Source organism: Haemaphysalis longicornis, unplaced genomic scaffold (assembly GCF_048455015.1).
Source record: "Haemaphysalis longicornis isolate Haplotype H1 unplaced genomic scaffold, Haemaphysalis longicornis Haplotype H1 scaffold_3, whole genome shotgun sequence".
Classification (NCBI taxonomy): domain Eukaryota; kingdom Metazoa; phylum Arthropoda; class Arachnida; order Ixodida; family Ixodidae; genus Haemaphysalis; species Haemaphysalis longicornis.
Window position 1 is genome coordinate 169,122,707 of NW_027526335.1, and position 15,223 is coordinate 169,137,929.

General features: G+C 43.7%; 1 long non-coding RNA gene across 1 annotated transcript in view; it reads right to left on the reverse strand.

The window, feature by feature from the left end:
• The window catches only part of LOC144173520 (uncharacterized), a 31,307-nt gene extending 22,982 nt beyond the window's left edge, over nucleotides 1-8,325 (reverse strand). The window contains exons 1-2 of the long non-coding RNA XR_013323308.1: nucleotides 8,263-8,325; nucleotides 5,987-6,002 (exon numbers count right to left, since the gene is read on the reverse strand). This is a non-coding gene — a long non-coding RNA (uncharacterized LOC144173520). The remainder of the gene's footprint in view (nucleotides 1-5,986; nucleotides 6,003-8,262) is intronic.
• Between the last annotated feature and the right edge of the window lie 6,898 nt (nucleotides 8,326-15,223).

A 15,223-nucleotide genomic window follows, 5' to 3' on the forward strand; every position in this document is an offset into this window, starting at 1 on the left:
TATGACGCGCAGAAGTGGTGTGAATATGCTGGACTAACACTTTCCGTCGAAAAGACAGCTATTCTGCCTGTGGCCAGTGCTTGGTGCCGTCGCCGACTGGAGGTGTCTCCAATCGTATTACAACTCTGTGGCCGAACTGCGCGCACTGCCACCTCACTTAGCGGGCTGGGATCAGAAATTTATGTGTCTGGGTCAGCGTCTATGCGGCTACGCTCCGCTCGCCAAAAAGCGGGACAGATGCTCACCCTCATACGACGCAGCTCACAGAAGTCCGGTGCCTCCTGTTCCAAAATAGCCGACTATTGGTGCGGTTTGTACTCCAGCCTCGGCTTGTTTCAACACCTGAACCAGGCAGAGCAGGCTCGACTTGAGGCAATTAACCCAGCTTGAATGCGTGCAATTACCTGCCTTCCTAGGATAACACCGATCCCTGCACTTCAGGCTGAAGCTCGAGTTAACACTTTGGATGAACTTATCCATCAGCTCGGTCCGCCCGCATGCATAAACTCACCTTTGTTGCTGAGGCAGCGGCGTTAGGAAACAACATGGGTCGTTCACTACCCAAATCTCCAGCCTGAGTCGTTACAAGACACCTTGTCATCACGGTGACCGACAACAGGCCACAACGCGACTGCTAAATCGATCGAACGGACATTCTGACATGCTTTTCGTGGTCGCACAAGAGCTGGCGGCTGAGTCTCAACTTCGGTGGTGCAGGCGTTTGTGGACGCTGGATCCGATAACGACGCCGTGACCCCAACACTACCATGTCCTTCCCACACAGAGGCCTTTGGTGCCTATTATTTATTTATTTGGCTTCTAATTCGCATCTCGGAAACGGTAAATAAGCCTAGACAGCTTAGAAACATCACGTTCTGCCTTCGTTGTGCTTCGTTTTGAACGTTTCTTTACTAGCAACGCCTTTTTTTCTTGAAGGCTTCAGCACAGTTTTCATTTTTCGACTGTTCAGATCATATAAGCACGCAAATTTTCAAACAGTTGTGGGGGAGTAGTAGATATTTTCCGGTACGAACACGCAAAAAGTTCGAATTAACCGAATGATGGAGTTCTAATTAAGCGGCTTTTAAATACAATGAAGTAATAACGGGGCAACCAAACATCTGAATCTTGTTTGAATTATCCGAAAGTACGAATTGTCAGAGTTTAAATTATCGTCAGTATAGTGTATTTTATGTACTACCAGTGTACACTTGTAGCTCACATATTGCAGTATTGCTGGTGACCGAGATTGCGGCATCCCAATGTTGGAAAGCCTTGGAACATTCAGACCTACGCGTAAGTCTGTCTTGCCTACTCAGCTACCCAGGTAGTACGAAATGTCTTAAAAAGTCACTTTGGGAGATACATTGGTCGAAACAGATTTTCGACCATGTTAGACGCGCTGAAAACGATCGCGAGGAGACCGGTTTATTTTTGCCTCGCAATTCGTCGTAAAGGTGCGCTTTTGAATTCCTGTTTTCTCTGAGTGATGTTATAGTCGTGTTCCCGACGTGTTCTCACCGGCCACGGTGCCTCAGTGGCTAAGGCGTCGCGCTGCTGAGCGTGAGGTCGCGGGTTCGATTCCCGGCCGTGGCGGCCGCCTTTCTGATAGAGGCGAAAAGCAAAAACGCCCGTGTGTACGAGATTACGGCGCACGTTAAAGATCCAAGGTGGTCCAAATTAATCCGGAGCCCTCCACTCCAGCGCACCTCATCGCCTGCGTTGCGTCGGCGCGTTAAACCCTAAAATCAATCAATCAATGAAAAGGGGCCCGTGCTTGGTGAGTTGTAGTGATTCGATAAGAATTGCAATATATTTTCTGTTAATTAATGGAAGCGCTGCTAATGTATTAGTCATTCAGAGAAACTATTCGATGGGCCTTGATGATTTCACTTGTCGACTGATCTCCAAGCTACACTGGGGGGGTCTTATTGAAAGGTGGCTTACACGCGCAGTCCTTTTAATAATGTCCTAATGTCTATGAACTGCTTTTTCGTGTAAAAAATATAACTCACGAACATCTGAGTATCCGTTGTAAAAGGTGCCAAATGTGCATTAATCATTTCTTCCACGTTGCAACGAAAAAATGTCATTTTTGTCACGTTGTACATTGCAGGATTTTTCCATTTGTTGCAAGGACTGTGCTTGTAAGCTGCACAATGGTGGCCTTATTGAAAGTAACACCACCATTGTAGCTTGACGCAGTGATCAGTTGACTAGAGAAACCATTGAGGCCCGCCATATGGTTTCTTTCGATAACAAATGCATTAAACTGCTTCCACGTTGAACTGCAGTTGTTATCCGATCACTAGGTTTCACCATGCACGAACGGCTTTTTACCGCAGCCTTTTCATGTCAACCACTTTCACCCTCAACTTTCTGTATTTTATGTTGTTATTGCTTTCCTTTATTGCTCATTGCCACCATTTTCACCTCTTTAAGTCAGCTAAATTACATTACAAATAAAGAGTTGTTCGTTGCGCAGTGTCCTGCCTACTCAATATCCATTCTCCCTCCTCAACTTATTTTGTAATAATTAGGCTGAAAGTAGCTTTCAACACAAAATGAGACCGCAACACAATAACTTGGTAGGCAATTATTGCTACTAGAAACAAAAATGGTTGCTGACTCGCTTCTTCCCATCCCTTGTTTTGCTGGAGGGCTATGCTTGCAGTTGAAATAAGCGCAGTGCTAGTAAAACAAAAAAAGCCTTAAAAAAACTAAAAAATAAAAAATAAAAGTTAGGTCACACTCAAAGGCGCAGCTCCCAGCAGTTTCGTCAGATGGGAACTATGGTGTAGAGTGTTCATTGGTGTAGGGTGTTCACGGCAGCTGGCGGTGCATGCATAGGTAGTCTCTTTTCCGAAAAGGACATTCGAAGTAGAGTGAGGATATATCTTCGCCTTGTGTGTATCAAATGAACATGCTCCTTCGATACTAACACTAACTTCTTCCTAAACAAAGACTGGAGGAGACGAGATGTGCATTAGCATGACTTAAACGTGGAAGGTCTGTCACTTGGCCCTGTTCTAACTGTCAGCATATCAGGTTTGGAATGACAGCCATGTTTGCTAGAAAATTTACATATTATGGCGTATATTTTTGGTAGTTAGTCGCCACTCCATAAGATAGAGTGGCTGCTTCAATTTGATGTCTTTCTTTTTTTACGGTATCCAAAAAAGATGCTGTGGGACGCTACAGGAGGTGCAGGAAAGAAGCACATGCCTTTAGTGTTAAATAAAATTCTTTTTCTCATTAACCAACTGCATTAATTAATGTGGAAGCCAGGAGCTACACACTTAACTCGACACACAGAGGTTAGTCTGCTATGAAAGCTTACCTTCTTATTCAGGGGGCACGCTGGTCTTAAAACAACCTTTACTTTTCAAGTAAGCTTTGAGAAACTCACCAGTCTTGTTGCTTCTTTCCCACTGATTACAATATGCCATTATTTTTTCATTTGGTCAATTAGCTTTGGAGATAATGACAGATAATTCGACATTATTAGTCAAGCAATAGACAAAACAGTGTTGGTCATAAAACGGTAATCCTTACATTTCCCAATACTGTGAACCCTGGTGAATGCAATAATCGAAGCAGTTTTTTTATGCATCACCTGGAAGTTATTTTACGGCTCATTAAACTTCATTGTTTGAAATGCACTCTGAAAATGGTTCGTTGCCACTGGTGCCACCAAACTTCAAAGGCACAATTAGTTCCAAGCGATGAATAAAAAAAATGCTTCGATTATTGCATTCACCAGGGTTCATAGTATTGAACAATGTAAAAATGAGCTTTTTACCAATACTCTTTGTCTATTGTTTCGACTAAAATGGATAATTGTGTCTAATTATCTCGGGAACTAATTGGCCAACTGAAAAAAATGGCATATTTTAAATCAGTGGAAAAAAGCAGTGAGGCTGACAATGTTCACAAAGTTTACTTGATAATTAAAAGAAGTTGTTTTAAGACCAGTGTCCCCCATTAAGCCTAGCGAGGCCAGCCTTTCCAGTGAGGCTAGTAATTCTAGTGTGAGGCTTGTTTCTCTAGTGGGGCTTGTTTCTCTAGTGAGGCTTGTTTTTCTAGTTTCTCTAGTGAGGCTTGTTTCTCTACTGACTCTAGTGCTACTCTAGTGTTACGATACCATACTTCGCACTAGGCCCCAGTGTCACTGGTTCTTGCAACAGGGAAATGCGAATTGTTTAATACATTTAGGAATTTCTCAATTCCTTGGAGTGAAAAGAAACAGCTTATTAGAGTTATGGGATGGAACCCTGGCCAGCCCTGACCCAGGGCAGCACCTCGCGCTGCTGAGTCGTCCCGGGCTGTAGAAATAGCTTCCTTTGTACTGAAATTTCGATCTCATGCTCAATCTCTCCCTGTTTCCCTTCCACTTTTACCAAATAAAACTTACTACTACTACTACAGTCAAATCTCGTAACTACGAGCCCCACACTAACACATTTATCAAATTTAGGAATATTTTAAGAATATCCGCTAGCCTGTCTATATTTTCAATGTAAAAATATTTCAGAACTACGAATTTCAGCATCGCGCATATTTCAGAATAACGGACTTAATTTATTTTCCGTATTATAAACGAGGATCATCAGTACTAAGAATTCGGCTAAAAGTAACAGCGTCGCAACTCTCGCGTGAAAGAGAAACCGCCATTTCTCTGTGCATTCCCTGAGTGCAGTAGCTATCATCGCCCCAATGTCGAGTGGCAACTGCATGCTCCGCCACAAAGCGTTGGTTTGATGTTCAGTGGCCTAGGAGGCACAGCCGTGTTTGACTTTTTTCTTCCCGTGTTCGGTGACGGTGGGCAGTCGGTGGTTCTTAACGCTAACCGCGTGTGTGGGCATGTATTTCTTTGTTGTGGGCGATTTTGCTGCGACGTTTGTGCGAGACGTATAGATGAATGCAGCTGGCCACAAAGCAAAGAAGAAGCGAAAGCAGTCATCATATCTAGTGACGATGACAACGCAAAGGAGGACACTGTGGTTTACCGAACACCGAAGGAAGAGAGATAGTGTCGAACATTTGTGTTTTAGTCACATCAACAAAATCTGCACTTTCATTGATCAGTGCAATCACGTACCCGGGAAGGTGTTGTGTAAGGTGGGATATGTAGAGACATTCCAAATCCATCCTGCGTGCTGCACGCGCTAGAAAATAATCTATTCCTTCAAATCAAGTAGCTTTTAAGTGGTTGCAACAGTTTGTTTGAGAGTTTGCCTGTCTGCACACGCGACTACGGGTAACGTACGTCATTTTCTTCCTATGTTTTACACGGGCTCATAACCGCCACTTTTTCCTTTCAACGACATTTCGAAATAAGGAGTAGTTTTCGACGGTCCCGCGTGATTAGTTATACCTAGATTTGGCTGTAGTTCTACTGCTAAGCTATGCTGTACAAGTTCATTTAACCGCACAACGTGGTTTGTGGAGCACGTAGCTACGTCACCAGTTTGCTGAACATCAGGTTCTTCCGCAATTCTACCAATGTTTTTTGTACAGATGCTTTATTGTTGCCACCCGTAGTGACGCCGATTTTTGAGCATGATAAAATTTAGCTACCTGCGGAAATACTTGTTAGCCTTTGTATAAACAGTGCGCTTTTTCATTATAAGAGTTGGGCGCAAGCTCTAAGTAACAAGAGTTATGGTGTCATCTCTTGTTGAGCAGAAGTTGTAAATACCGCACTGTGTGAACAAAGATGCCTTCGCATCTGGTTTTAATATTACATATTCCACACTATACGTTGCAAATGAACGGGCAAGTTCCGAAGTATGAAAAGAAGTGTTCACCGAACGTGAGTTGGAATTGCTTGAGCAGCTTGTCAAGAAGCTTGGCGGCGCTCGCGCATAAACCAAGGAAGAGTTTTTCTTCATGGTCATGAACTCAAATATTATATAAACATGTGGCGCTCAGTGTTCAAGGCCGTGAACTCGATGGTCATAGTTTAAGAATTAAGGTGTCTCACCTGAGGTCACAATAATCTGAAAGAGGAAAAATAATCAGTCACAAAGTATCTTCATCCATCGCAAGATCAAAACTGTCAGCAAATTCCTACTACATCGCTCAACGGTTTTCCGAAGTCACCATACGGGAAAACAGATTATAAAGTGAAGTCTGGTCAGGGGATCTTCCGTACCTAACCATCGCCGCTGTTCTTCCATCGAGTGATACATACAAACAGAATAGCACCTACCCGCAATAATATGGTACTAATGCCCTATAAATTTGTGCATAATCGGGAAATCACTGCGCAATAAATCAATTAAATGTTTATTTCATACACTACGAGAGTCGGCCGGGAGAATCCTGTGTAATACGCTGAATACTGCATGCCTGCTTCGAATCGTATCAGAGCTACAAACATACAGAGTAACAAATACCCGGTATTGTGTATTTTTCAGCGCATTATAAGACAAAACATATGCTGCAATTGGACCATACACCATTATTAACACAGCCAAAGTATCAAAGCTTAGAAATTTAGGGTTAACGGCTCCCTCAGGAGCAACGACAATGCCATTGTGCGTTTAAAATTTTGATGAAGTGATTACTATTTTCTGTCCGATAACATTTGTGTACGCTTTTGGAAATTTTCATTTCACAGCACAACTTTTTACCCCTAGCCTCCCTACATGTCTCCCTCATGCGTTTGTAGGTGGGTACTAAGCCCCGAATGTCCGCAAACAGAATTAGCCTGCGTACTAAAAATCGCCTGTGGAGACCCAGGCCCAGAGGCACCAGGTCGGAGTAGCTAGAAAGTGGAAACGATATTGCACTAACGCTGCTTAGAGTCATGAAGAAGCAACAGTCCTGCGTAACAGCCGCAAATATGTGGGAAAAGGTGGACATAGCTTGGCGTCGGCGATTCGAGAGCAGCTGATAAAGTCAGACTCTCGTAATTTTTTAAGGTTTCAAAAATGGTGCTGCACGCATAATTACACTCAATAATATCCCACTATATATAGGTAAGAAAACATCTTTGAGGCAGGTGCTCAAATATAATTTTCTGAGAGATTTAGTTACAAATACTGCAATGATTGTTTAGCTGCTGTTGTTTTCGCGAATAAATTTAATCCATTTTCCACATTTACGCCGGCTTTATTATCAATAAATACTATAGAAATGCACTTTATATTTCACATCAGAAACGGGAAAGCGATGGGGTTACAGAACTTTTATACCCTCCTTTTAAGGCGTGAGACCGAAGCCAAGTAGGTACCGGTTGGCGTTCTGTCAGTGCTTTTCTGTTTTTCGCAAGGGTTTTGTTTATTGAACAGAAGATCCCTTGGCAAAAAACAACAACTTGAAAATGTTCAAAGCGACCTGCCCCGAAAGCCCATGCTTATATTGTCGTGATATTATTCGCATATTTTGTTACATCTGCAATGTCCGCCCACAATTATGATATCTTGTTACGAGAGCGCTACGACAGCTTGCAGCTTCTGGTAAGCGATTTCACGCTACTGATTGTTTAGCAATTGTGGCCAACCTCCTAGAGGCAATATTCTAGCTTTGCCGCCAGTATTTCTTTCATGGTTGCAATCGGTCGTGATTGCAACCATGATTCATCAGGATTTTTTAAAATGTCCGGTTTACGAAAAACCGGCACCTGTGTTTTATTGTGCCACTCTTCCGTCAGTCAACTTAGTATGCTCACTGCACACAACCGCTAAAGAAATTAACTGCAGTTGGAGTAGTTAGACATAAATTTCGTGGCTGCCGATACGCATGGCGGTGCTTTCACGTCAGTCCGAGTGAATGCCTCTTCAGCGTCTGTTCCTTTGATATTTTACTTTGTATTCGAAGTTCGCAGTAGTAAACTTTGGCTATTACAGAATCGTTGCAATGTGGTATCTTAATTACACGACACATTATTTTTGGCACCTGCTCTTCAAAACACTGGAGTACTCACATATGGGTCCCTTGACTGCCCACAGCGCAATTGTATTTGGTCTGTGCTAGCAGCAACAGGCGCTAATACCTAAACAATATTGGTGGACGTTCTGCGCCCAGTGGAGTACGTTTAACGACATAGCACACTACAGTACCTGATCCGGCGAACTCAAAATGGCGGGATAACCGGTTCTGAACGACGAATTTCAGATAAAGATGGCTAGGCGGAGGGATATCCAATCAACAAACCGACAGTACGATTCTACATTTAGTTTTACCTCGCATGTAAATGCACTATTCTTATGATATATACGAAGGTTTTAGGATAACGATGCAAAATGTGCTCACATGTAGAACAACAATGGCAATGGCAATACGTGGGGTCATGACCCCTAATTCCACTTGTCAACCTGGAAGAAAATTGTACACAGTTTTATTTTCTTGCTGGCATAACTCAGGTCTCAGGCACAAGAAATTGTTTTATATCAATATAACAGGCAAAGGTGTTGCAATAAAATGTTGATTCTCAGTGCCTTGAAAACGAACCGATATGATGGCGCATGCATACTACAGACAAACGCCAAAAAGAAATGCTGTAATTGCCGAAACACCGGTCACCTGTGTCTCATCGCCATTATGCACTACTAACGTTTTCTCAACCTTGGCGGCAAGCGTTAATCAGGCTCTACGTGAAACGTTTGGAGTTATGATCGAAAGATCTGTCCACCACAGAGCATGAGGTAGTTGTATGACTGCGATATTCATTCAGTCTCTCTCAAGGCATGAGCTCATTTGCAAGGTTCAGCAACGGTACGCACTCCGTCCGTTTTATACTTTATCGCTTATTATGGGGCTTTTGAAACTAAGATAGATGACACACCCAATCCCCAAAGTTCGCCAATTGTGCAATCCTCTTTTTTAATTTGTAGGGACAGAATAAAACAGCTTTCGCGTTTTTTTGTAGCGACAGTATCAAACCTTCGTATTTGTAGAGACAACATAAAACAGTTTTCGACATACATTGGAAAATTTTGGTTACAGGCTGATATTTTCGTTAACAAGCCGGAACGTCTAGTTGAATGAACGCATCTTTTTTGATGACTACTCTTTCATTTTTAGACAATGGAACGAATCGGCAAAGTGATGTGTAGTGATAGGCTGTGAAAGCCATCGCAGAGATGGCAGACAAAGGCCCCAATTGAGGCGTTCACTAAACGTATTTAAAGTTTAATTCTGCTGCCAGTGTTAAATTATATAAAGGCACAAATACAGCAGACAACCACGCTGAGTGAAACACGTTGTTGGCCTAGTTTCTTAATGGTTTTAAAATGAACAATTGTTGCAGTGATTGCTTCTGGGTGCCGTGGCCATTTCTCAATATAGAGTAAAAAAGGAAAGTCCGCGGGCCGACGTTTTTCATGCGTGAAAAATTAAGAACCGGTCAAACCAATTCGCACTTTCTCCATCATGGCGCGCCTCATCGCTTATGTTTGACTGCGGTGGGTGCAGCTCTAAAATATTAAATATTCAAAAGTACGAACGCAAGCAACTGCGGTACACGCACATCGCCTTTTTGGATCGCGCTTACACAGTTCCGCTCCAGTGAATTATGTTCAAAGCATGCCCACTTGTACAAACGTTCATAACCTCACGGAGTTTGAACAGCAGCTGCAGCAGCCTAAGGTTTCTTGTAATCTCCTTCATTTCGTTGTACAACCGTGTCAATTGTTCTTTTTTACATGTAGAAGAGCATAACAGTACTGAAGTTCTTTACTTTTAAATTTTCCTATGAGAAATAACTGTTAAGTACTGTCGACTCAGTACCACAAGCTTATGTAGTACGAGCGCATGTAAATGCACTCGCTACTTTAACAGCTGGTTTATGAACAAGCACAATGGTTCTTTGTTACCCTTGAGCGTAAAGGGCTCCTCTTTTGCCAGATGTCCTACAGCTTCGCGCTGCTCATTTTTCTAAAATGTCAGCGGTTTATAAATGAAGCTGCTTCAACATACCGAAACTTCCACAAGCACCATGTTGCAACCTAAACGAAGGGACAACGAACTAAAATGTCAAAAGCCCGAATAATATGCAACAAACGTGATGATGGGGCTGCCACTACACCCGGTCGTCTTGCGGCGTTCAGACGTTAGGTGAAGCGTGTAACGAGCCGTAATTATTTGAAAGGTCTTCTCTCCCTTGAAAATAAAAAAAATTATATTTTGCTTCTCTGTACAACAAAGTTTTATGTAAGTCCAAAGATATTTATAACCAGAAGTAAAGGTGGCACTCATAGCAGTTTGTGAACACGTAATAAGGTTGTTATTAGAAATAGTGTTGATCTTCGGAACTTACACACTTGTTCTTACAAATGTGTTAAATCATTTTTTTAGAGTCCGAATGCACTTTTGTCACTACCCATGTCATTGGAGGGTCATGCTGTCAGACAACGTTTACGTTTGGACAGCGATAGGCAGCAGTGAGAGATGTTATCAACAAGGTAGCCAATGCTATTCTTGATGCCTGACTTCGCTTTGCTGGTACTGGTTATCACGGAGTACGGATGGGCAAGAAATGATGTGGAGGTCACAAAGCCGGTTGGAATACGCCAGCCTGCAGAGGCACATGCAAAGCGCTTGGCGTCCTAAAATATGAACTCCCTGAGCTTTAGTAATGCATTTTGAAAATAAAGAGAAACGTCTTGTTTTTCATAGCTAAATGAGTGCGGAATGTACATTTCGCAACTGAGTAGGTGTTTATTTAGGATGGCTTTTCGAGGCCCGAAGATACTTCTCTCAAGAACTCACTCTGTTGGCAAACCAAAAGGCTCTCAATGTGTTCTTGGTGGAAATAGCCCAGTCGATGCTAATACCAAAACACTGGAGCGCACGATAGCCGCAAAGCCGCCCCCGAAGCCACACAACAGAGTTTAGCCCCTTTGTGCCACAGAATAAATAACAATCTGTTAGGAAGACCGACTTGATGATGTTATGACTCGTGCCCTCTGCTAGCCATTGTCGCCTTCGCGCACACATGATGGCACCGACTTTTGTTGGGCTCACGGTTTGCTCCACTACAAGATACTCGTGAAAACGTGGCACACCATTCCGCAAAGCGTTGAGTTATGCGCACTCGATTCAGATCACACTTTTCCAAAACTCCCAATTACTAGACCACGTTCTGGTGATTTAACGCTCTCGCCTTCCGAGCTATCAACGGCACTCATGAGGAGTAAAACTATTGAAAATATTGAGGCGTCAGTGGGAAACCGATCCTCACGGTGGCCTATTACATAAGGTAAGCAATAAGCTGTCCCGCTGACAGGAAGCCGAAGTGACCGCGTACGACTAAGCCGAACCGGCGGCAGTCTGCAACTGTTCTGCAATAACACGACGCTTGAGAAACTTTGCAAACGTCGTAAGTTACTTTGCGCTGCACTATTTCAGCTATGAAGCCCTGTCAAGGCATGCGTAAGCTCGTGGATAAACATAAAACGTTTCTGTAAAGCGCTGTCTATAATTGCAGTTTTCTTTAAAGCTTCGGGCACCGCTTTTATTGCAGGTGGGATGTTTGCTAATGTCAGTTCATGGTGCTGACTACCTGTTTTTCACATGTGTTTTCTGCAAGCATGGAAGTCGGCTTTCCCATGGAAGGAAACCACTTTAACAATAATTTACAACACTTCACGACCTTGTGTTGATAATTACAAAAACCTTTAAACATATAAGTATAATATAACACTCTCGCCTTTATTTGAAGTACCAACATTGGTGTAAAACCACCCGGCATCCTCACAAATAGGCCCACTAGATTTCTCTTTCTAAACAAAAAAACCGCAACATCAAACAAAACAATTCTTGGTACGCCGGTAAACACTCAAACAAAATGTTTATTTCAAAGATACTCGCGCTCACATGAATGCTCAATATGTGAGCACAGTCGCAATGGTCTGATGGAGTGTATAAAAGTGGACAAAGTACTTACGTTACCAAGTCTGGTAGTAATGTCAGTTTTTAGTGGAAGACCGGCGCGTCGTATTCTTTTATAGTGGGCCGCTTTTTGATGTTAAGCGAGGAGGCTGGTATTTTAAAAGACCTTTTCGAGTTTGTTGTACTTTACTGGCACGTCTGAGTATAGCCAGCTTCTGGACATTATGTCAGCTGAAGCTTGCATTATACATGTTACCTGAGGGAAGTTTTTGTGACTGTAAAAAAGGATTTGGGTGAGTGCCTAAATAAGGTGTACAAACCCCAGTCACGCTTTGGTGCGTTATTTAGGAGAGAGATGACTGACTTGGTTTCCCACCGAATGATGAACACTGGAAGGACAGGAGTTAATTTCAAACGGTATTGAACGGACTTGATGTATGCAGGTATTTTGAAATCGACTACTGCTTCATTGTAATAGATGGCTTAGAGAAACCGACGAGCGAGTTAATTCGGCTATGGCAGAAAACTTTATAGGGGTCTGCTTTGAGTGTGCGACGGTCTGCGCAGCTGCTCATTTGCATTGATAATGCATGTTGAGGCTCTCCAGTGATGTTTTTGGCTTGCGTCGTATCATCTATGCGTAACAATACAATTATGGTAAAATGTCATGAAGATGCGGAGAATGTACTCCTTGCGTGAAGCTTCATCCTCTTTGTCTCGTGCTCGACCTTTGTTCACAGAAATTCTTTTTATGACATTGACCCGACTACGGAAAAGATGTGACCTTTAGCTGCAACTGTGTTTAACTAGGCATGACAACAAACATCGGGAGAAAGATTCTCTAACGAGTCCGCCGGATAAATGTGAAGCGGAGCTCAACTGCGTCACAAAAAAAAAAACAATTGCTGTGCTCAGAATGTTAGGCATGAATTACTCGATCTGTATAATTTTGCAGCAATCTTTATTGACACCTTGGGAATGCAGAGACACGAATTTGAATATTCCGGTGCGGGATTTAAAGCTACCTGGCCCCTAGCGCTGACGCACGGTGTATTAGCGGGGACATTTCGATAGGACATTTAAATGCTGTTATTAATTAGGCTACAGTTACAAGCGCGAATAATAGTGCTGATTACGCGGTACTTCAAAATTTATTAAATACTGGCCAGCCAGCCTAAATTTAACTCAGGACGCAAAGACGAATGACGAAGTACGACCGCTGACGCATCCAACTGAATTTAATTACGCCTCGCCTTGTACATTTATACCCTCCTCTAGCCACGTGGTCCATGTACTGCTCTGCGCAGGAATAGTTTATCTTTATCGGTTACCGCAACCGACGCAGTGGTGACACAATCGTCGACGTCGTCTTCAATTTCCATCGCTTCGATGATTTCGCGCGCATGCTTATCACTATTTTTATGCATGGTCATGACGCCATGGAAGTATACTTCACACTTGGAGAAATCTCGGAGGTGCGTGGCCAAGTGTCCTGACGGAAAATTCTTTATTGCGGCCTTGTGCTCTCGAACTCGATCGTTGACACAACGTCCGGTCTGGCCAATGTAGCTTTTCCCGCACGATAACGGTAGCTTCTATACAACACCCTGCACACATGCTGCGTACTTGGTACGGTGGTTAGTTGTGCAATGGCTCGCTGTCATTGGCTGATTGACACGGCGGCACATGGCATACCCTTTGTTTGGAGCTGAGCACACAACTGTCACCCCCTCTCTTGCCGCTATGTTCCTAATGTTGTGTGTGATTCCGTGCAGATAGGGCCCAACCACAGGCTTGCTCTTGTCAATAGCCTCTGTCGGACCCCTGGGGACTTTTTCTTTGCACTTTTGAAGAAACGACGCGCAGATGAACACCAGGACCGCATTCCGATAGCCTACATTTCGCCCCGTCGAGACTTCATCTGTGAAGCTCATCTCCATCTCGTGGCCGCATTACTGGCTTAAAGCCGAGTTCAGGGCACTGTTAGCCAATTCACGCTTGACATTCTTCGAATGCGCAGAGTCAAAGGGCAGAAAACCCTTACCTTCCCGCGGTGCGTATCTCCAGCACGTGAGATCAAGCCTGAAGGGCAGTATTAGGTCTAGAAACCTTATTCTCTGTTCGGCAGCCATCTCGTGAGTGAAAGTGAGTGCTGGGCATGCGCCTTTGAACACGTCCAAAACCATTTCCACGCATTCTTCTTGACCCGCTGATGGGCTGTGCGTGAACAAAACTAAAAAGTCGTCCACATACCGGTAGGTCGCGAACGTCCTCTCTTCATGAACCATATCGGTTACCTGCATTCCGAAGAAGGCTAGAAAAATGTCACACAAATACGGCGCAACTCGTGAACCAATGCAGATGCCGCTGCGTTGCGTGTAATCGTTATCTTGCAACGACACAATAGTGGCTCCAAGGTATGAAACCAGAAGTTCAAATAAGGTATAAACAGGCCCACCTGCCGAATTTCGCAATAACACTGCCTCGTCCTCTTCAATTTCAGCCCTCAAACAGGTAGCAAGCCATCGTGCGGTATGGAGTAATACATGTCCTTAATGTCTATTGATAACCTTGATGTGACGCTTGACCCATGACGATCTAGAAACTGGTATAGAGGCGCTGAATTTGGTATCTCGAACGGGTCATGCGGCTTCACTCTTGCGAGCTGTCTTGCTAGAAAGCTTGACACTTGTACTTGCCAAGTACGAGTGTCAAGCTTCTCTGGCGGCAAATGCTGGTTCCTGCCTAGCCTGACACATGCGGTCGCCCGCTTCAGCAAGAACTGCTCTTTTTAGTGCCACTAGTCCTGTCTAGACTTCAAACATCATCTGCAAACATAATCTTTACCAGGAACACATAGTGGGGGATGCCATTATTTGCAAGCCCTTTAATATCCATAATGCGGTTTCAATGCTTGTTTGTGCTTCCCTTAATGGAATTCTGATATGCATGCTGTAAGCCTGATTAGCCTGAAACCTGAGCTCAGCGTTTTAGGCCTTGGCGTTTATGCCTACGGAATTTAAATCGTCGTACTTAGAGGTATCCAGCTTTGTTGTACAAAACCACCGGATCTCGCGCTCCTGTAGTTGTGTTTTATTGCCTTCCCTAAGAGTTGAAAGGTTACGGGGAACAGAGCAAGGAATTTCTGTTAGTGATGCGCTCGACAAGTTCCGGCTGCTAAATCACTGCGGGTTTGCTTACCCTGCCTGTAGGTGGCTAACGTAGCTGCAAGCGAGGGTTATGTTCCGTGAACGTTCATTCGTACGCGCCTGTCAACTAGCAAGAGCCAACTTAGCAGTTGGGTGTGGCTCTGAGGTTGTAGTTGCGGCCGTCCGTGATGTCACAATTGCGGGTGCTTGCGCTTGACTGGTAAGAGTTGCTT